The sequence below is a fragment of the Cyprinodon variegatus genome, unplaced genomic scaffold (assembly GCF_000732505.1).
Source record: "Cyprinodon variegatus isolate N-32 unplaced genomic scaffold, C_variegatus-1.0 Scaffold520, whole genome shotgun sequence".
Lineage (NCBI taxonomy): Eukaryota > Metazoa > Chordata > Actinopteri > Cyprinodontiformes > Cyprinodontidae > Cyprinodon > Cyprinodon variegatus.
This window is the reverse complement of record NW_015150973.1, coordinates 513,105-519,708: the sequence shown is the minus strand read 5'-3', so window position 1 is coordinate 519,708 and position 6,604 is coordinate 513,105. Positions and strand designations below refer to the sequence as shown.

Genomic DNA, 6,604 nt, shown 5'->3' with positions numbered 1-6,604 from the left:
ATATATATATATATATATATATATATAATTTATTTATATATAAAAATAATAGAAATTTATTGATATTCCTCTGCATTTGGGGAGTAGTGGGTTGCTATTGTGCAGTGCCCGGGGAGCATTGTGGGGTTAAGTGTCTTGCTTAGGGAGCCATAGTAGAGCCTGTGGGGATAGAACCAGGTACTTGCAATCTTCTCAGAACACAAATAATGAAACATACTATTCACAATTGGTGTAAAAATCAAAACAAAAACAAACAAAACAACAATAGCAGGAAAAGTGTAGAATAGACGTCCATTCCTCTATATGCTAATAACCCACATTAAAATCTGTTGCAAGCAACAGCCTTTAGAAATGATATAATTGTGACATTGCTGTTTTTTTTTTTTCACCTAGAATTATCATTATTTATTAAACTCATCGTGGGCAGAGCTTTGGACTTTGATGCTGGGATAGTCAGGTAATCATTAAAACATGGTAAACAAACAAACAAAAAAAAAAGTTAGGCCGTAGCAGAAGTAATCCTATGTAGGGCAGCCTAGATAAGCTATTCAATCATTACCTATACTTGTGTTTGACATTGGCCATTATAGAACCAAAAAGAAAAATATATACCTTGTCTGTTAGGGGTATTTTGAATGAATTTTCATTACAGTAGTTTTTTGATTTACTAAGAAGTATATTGAAAAATTATTGAGTAAAATACTCCCCAAGGTTTTTTCTTTCGATAGTCTAAGATAGAAACAAAAATTTGTTTTAAATAACTGCATTTTTAAAGTATATAAATGTTTTTCATATAGAATTACTATGGGTTTGTTTTAAAAATTATTGAAAATCTGGTAGAATCCAAAGTAATGGAAAATACTGGTATGTTTTTCTCTTGCAGAATTTTTACTTTTTTTTTTCCATCTCTGGTCTGTAGATCATTATTTTATTCCTTTATCTCTGTAAAAAAAAGGTTAGCAGTGCACTGCATTTTTTTAATACTGGTGCTTCAGTTTAAGCAATGTTTATGTTTTGTAGTAATGAGCTCTCTTTTGTTGTTGTAGAAAACCACAAAAATGTGTGTGTATTGGCCTGTTCTGAGAAAATATGGAAATAACTTTTAAAACTTTTTAACCAAAATACTTATTGCCATGGTTTTGTATATATATTATATATGGCAGTGCTCCTCAGTAAAAAAACAAACAAAAACACTCTGTAAACTACTCCAATTTAAATAGAAATAAAATAAATGAGCGTTAGCCTTCAGACATAACAAATATTGGTGATGTCAGGTCTAAGCACCTAAAACATCATACATACATACAGGGAAAGAAAGAAGGCACAGAGACAATTAATTTAGTTACTCGCGAGGAGAGTAGGAAGAGACTGCAGAGTTTACCATCTCCACCTCACTCTGCAGTCTTCAGCTTTCTCCTTGCTATTTATTGAAGAAAAGGGGATGTCCCTAATTACACCAGCTGAGGTTTAACTAAGGGAAAGGGAAACAAAAGGCTCTTACTTTAAACCTCAGCACATCTGTTAAAACAAAGTGGCAGTTTTACAATTGAATTGTTCCAAGAGCACATGCTTAGAAGAAACATGTGATAGAGGCTGTTCATGTCTCTTTTACAACCCAGCATGTGATAGAGGATGTTCAGGCCTCCTTCACAACCCGTCCGTTTCATGACCTTTATCTGGAACAATCTTAAGCAAGAGTTAATAAAAGATGAATCACACATTATACATCACAATAGTTCATTAGAACACAACCCATGAAACACAAACAGAGTAAGAGTATAAATAAAATATTTCTAACAGGTGATATCATGCAATTTCTGCTATGTTAGATTTTTTCTAATGGGCGGAGCAGTGGTTAGCAGCGTTGCCTTGCATTTTAATCCCATCCTGGGAATTCTCATCATATGTGGATTCTGTCTGGGTAATCCGACCTCCTCCTAAAGTCCAAAACAGATCTGAAAGGATAATTTGTTTCTCTAAATTGAACATAGATAGAAATGTATGTTCTTTGTTCTATGGGTTCCTGTGTTGGTGACCTGTGCAGTGTTTATTTCTCCTCCCATTCATTGGTAACAGGCACCAGCCAAACTTGTTTATTGTCTATTTCAAACTGTATTATAATTATGAGTTGTCCAAATTTTTGTTTTGCGTTTCACTTTAAACATAAGGACATTTCTATCAAGTTTGCTAAAATCATATATGTATTTTCTTTTGAGAAACAAAAGGATAATTACAGCTACATCCAGATCTGCAGAAAAATGAGGACAAACCCACTTTGTTTAAACAAAATACCTTTGCATTATCAGAGAATCTGATAGGCTAGTCCAGAAGCACCTGATCCTCTATATTCTGTAATCTTTAATCAATGTCACGGGGATGAGGTAGAGGAGATCACTTTTTTTGGATCTTTGCCTGTTTCAGCTGAACCAATTTTCTTAGAAATTAGAACAAGCTAATACATACAGCCTGATGTATATGAATGTAATACAAAGTGCATCTTTTTATATAAAAGTTTTTAGTATGTTTTTAGAATGTTAATTCCTCTAGCAGTAATTCTTACTTGTTATCTTTAATAGAATTGTTAAAATGTAATTTAATTAATAAACAAGAATCTTGTTATTTGAATGTGTATGTAAAAATAAAAAAAAAATTGCAAAATATTTGGTATGGAGTATTTTCTGTGTTATAAAGATAAAAAAAACAGTGAATATAGGTCAAAATGCAACCTGTTAAAACTACCCTGGAAATGCAATCACGCCACCTTCCTCCTATTCTGATGAGTCAACACCTGTAGCAGCTTCTGTCAGGGTAACGGTCCATTAGGTAAAGCAGCAGGAGTAGACAAGTTCTTATCATGGTCAAGTTTCACAGAAGAAAAAAAAAGAAACCTGGTTAAATAAATGCAAATATTAAGTTATCTGGAAACAGCTTCATTAAATGGACATTTAAAGAATAGCTGGTAATATGCCATCCTCCTTTACAAACCCAACTATAAAACAATAATCAAAATAACTGTGAATGTTAATGATACGTTATGTTGGTGTGTGGCACACAAATAACACCCTTTAGATCCCATCTTTGCACTAAACCATAGTGCTTGCAGAATTATTCAGAGGGAATATTTGTTTTCCAGCAGGAAAAGGGAAATTGGTCAAAGTTGATTGAAAATGGATATGGCACAGGGAAGTCTGGGAAGAAAACGAAAGTTACGACTGTAACTACGGTTCTATGAATCCCGGATGACCGCCAGAGGTGGTGCTTAAAGCACGAATGATCACTCTTGCGCATGCACAGGTCGAGAATCTTATACCAACATAGTCACGTGTGACCCCCGGTGACACCGGTGTGCCTATATAGTCACGTGACAGCGACAGCTCAGTCCCTTAACCTTCTCGCGAAAACACGATGATTCTGAGGGACCAAGCGCTCTGGCGGTTCTCGTTCTATTTCATCCCTACTGACCGCCAGAGGCGGTGCTTTAAGCACAGATGACGATTACCAACAGAGTCCTGAGGAATCACACACAGAAACAACAACCCAAAACATGCCCACCTCACTGCGAAGATGGTGTGCGCTGGGACAGGATCCCCTGCATTGGGTGAGGGGTGGCCAAGTTAACCCTGTAAAACCTAGCAAAGGTATTCGGGGATGACCAAGAGGCTGCTGAGCAAATAGCTTCCAGAGTGAGACCAGTCATAGCGGCCCATGACACACTGACACCCCTGGTGGAATGGCACCGTACACCAGCGGGGGGTTGGAGGCCCCGCTGAATGTACGCCTGTTCCACTACATCCACAATCCAACGCGCAAGGCGCTGTTTAGAAAGGACCTGCCCCTTGCGGGGCCCCGCGTAGCAAACAAACAGATTATCCGACTGACGGAGAGAAGCTGTGAGACTGACATATGTCCTCAGTGCCCGAACAGGGCAGAGAAGCTCATCAGGCCCATCTGTATCAAGGCGAGCAAGCTGGAGGGGCACAGTGTGGCTCGCGGATGAAGCCACTTTAGGAAGAAACGCCGCATTAGGCCAAAGAGTAACACCCGAACCAGCCTGACACCAGCGGCTAAAAGCCTTCCACTTATGGGCGTACACCAGACGCGTGGAAGGGGCCCTGGCATTAGTCATCGTGTGAGAAGGAAACGCCGGGCCCTGTAGTGGCCAGACCCAGAGTTGGAGGCGACTGGGATTGGGATGCAGGATCCGACCGTCCAGCTGTGACAGCAGGTCCTTCCTGCAGGGAAGAGGCATCGGAGAGCTGCAACAGAGCCTGTGCAGCATCGGAAACCAAGTCCTCCCTGGCCACCGGGGGGCCACCAGAAGGAGTTGATGCCCCTCCTGAAGGACCCTCAGGAGTATTGGGCCTATCAGGGGAAGTGGCGGGAAGGCATAGAGGAGTGCCCTCGGCCAGTCGTGCGACAGCGCATCCTGACCTAGGGGACTGGCACTGTCTGACAGGGAGAACCACAGCGGGCAACGTGTCGTCTCTTGGGAAGCGAATAAATCTACGGCTGCTCTCCCGAACCTCTCCCAAATAGTTTCCACTACATCCGGGTGGAGCCTCCACTCCCCCGGTGGTGGACGCCCCCGGGATAGGATGTCGGCAGGAACATTCTGCACCCCCGGGATGTGGGTCGCCCTCAGGCTGGCAAAAAGAGGGGCTGCCCAGGTCAAAAGCTTCCGGGTCAGCCTCAGTAGCGTCAAAGACCGTGTTCCCCCTTGATGGTTGATGTGAAAAACAACCGACGTGTTGTCTGACCGCACCAGGACATGCCTTCCCCGCAGGATTGGGAGGAAGTGCCGCAGCGCGCGGTGCACAGCCTCCAACTCCAGAGCGTTGATATGGTGCCACCTCTCTTGTGGAGACCATGTCCTCCGAGCATGGATGCGTCGGTAGAGACAACTTCCCGACGGGATGGCAGCAAACCCAGCGGAACTCCCCTTGTCATGAATTCTGCCTCTCGCCACTGAGCCAGTGATGCGAGGCATTGAGGGGACACCCGCAGTTTTCTGTGACGGTGTGACGCATGAAAAGGGTCCAGCCTCAGGCTGTTGAGCCACATCTGTAGTGGTCTCAGAGACAGTAGCCCTAGGGGCACTACAGTAGCGGCAGCTGTCAGCTTCCCCAGCAGACGGAGATAGAGAACAAAGGGGGCCGCCCGACCGGGAAGAAAGGCAGGCAGCATCTGCAGAATGCCCTAGACACACTGAGGCGATGGGCGAGCAGTCATAGAGAGAGAGTCCATCGTGATACCAAGAAACGTTACCTGCTGAGACGGAATCAGGTTTGCTTTTCTGCCAGTTCACACAAAGACCCAATAGGTCCATGTGATCGAGCAAGGTGCGCGTGTCTGCAGCAGCTTGAGCTTCTGTGGGCGCACAGACGAGCCAGTCGTCCAAATAAGGCAGGATCTTCAACCCTCTGGCCTGCAGAGGACACAAGGCCGTGGCCATGCACCGCATGAACACACGTGGGGACAGAGAGAGTCCGAACGGGAGAACCCTGAACTGAAAATGCCTGCCCTGAAATGCAAAGCGGAGAAAATGCCAATGCTGTGGTGCAATCGGGACATGAAAATATGCGTCCTTCAAATCGACCAAGGTGAACCAGTCGCCTGGGGAAATTGCCTGAAGCACGTCCCTGATGCTCAACATGTGGAAGGGGATGGACTTCATGTAAAGATTCAAACCTCTGAGGTCCAAAATTGGGCGGAGTCCCCCAGTCTTTTTGGGAATTAAAAAATACTTCGAGTAAAAGCCCCCTGGATCCCGCAGGGGGTCGACGGGCAATATAGCACCCTTGGCCAGCAAGGTGTCTATCTCTTGGCTCAGAGCCTGAGCCTTTACCTGGTCGTGAATCACCGTCATCCTGACTCGACCAGGGACAGGAGGGTGGCGGAACTGTAGCGTGCAACCCTGGGTAAGTGTGCACACCACCCATGGATCGGACACAAGAGCGGCCCAGCAACCGAGCTGCTCCGGGGTAAAGTGTCCCATCGCCGGTCCAGTGACGTCATCTCCGAGCCCCCCTGCCCTTCGGGGGGCGGGAGGGTTGCTGAGTTGCCCGCCCGGTTTGAGGAGCGACATGAGCTCGACCCCTCGGTGGATCCCAGTGGCCATGGGCAGGCCTGGCAGCAGGCCCTGCAGCAGGCCCTGCGGCTGCCCCAAGCAAGGTGTAGTCCGGGCAGGACAAGTATATGACAGGGACACAGAGGCACTCCTAGTAGGACGCTGCACACGTCTGCGATGCAGACGGCCAACTGCTGCCTGGTACGCGAGGCCTCGGCCGACCGTTCCAGGGCTGCAAGTGCAGCGGAGCCAAACAACTCCCCAGGAATAACTGTAGGGCCCATCAGGGTCCTTCTACATGCCTCCGACAGAGGAAACTGAGCCAGCCAGACCTGGCGATGTGCCTGAACAAGGGTAGACAGGACACGTCCAACCTCCCTCGACAGAAGAGCAAATGCATGGAGGGATGCATCCATCAGTCCTTGGGTAGGTGCATCGATCGCGAATTCCAAAGTCGCCCCAAACGAGACCCAGAGTCATAGGCTCTACAGAGCAGATCGTCAGTGACACGGCACTGAGGACGAGGACACCTGGCAT

The 6,604-nt window shown here is 45.7% G+C and overlaps 1 pseudogene; it reads right to left on the bottom strand.

Annotated features, from left to right (window-relative positions):
• Positions 1 to 3,553: 3,553 nt before the first annotated feature.
• Positions 3,554 to 6,604, bottom strand: LOC107095015 (annotated as a pseudogene).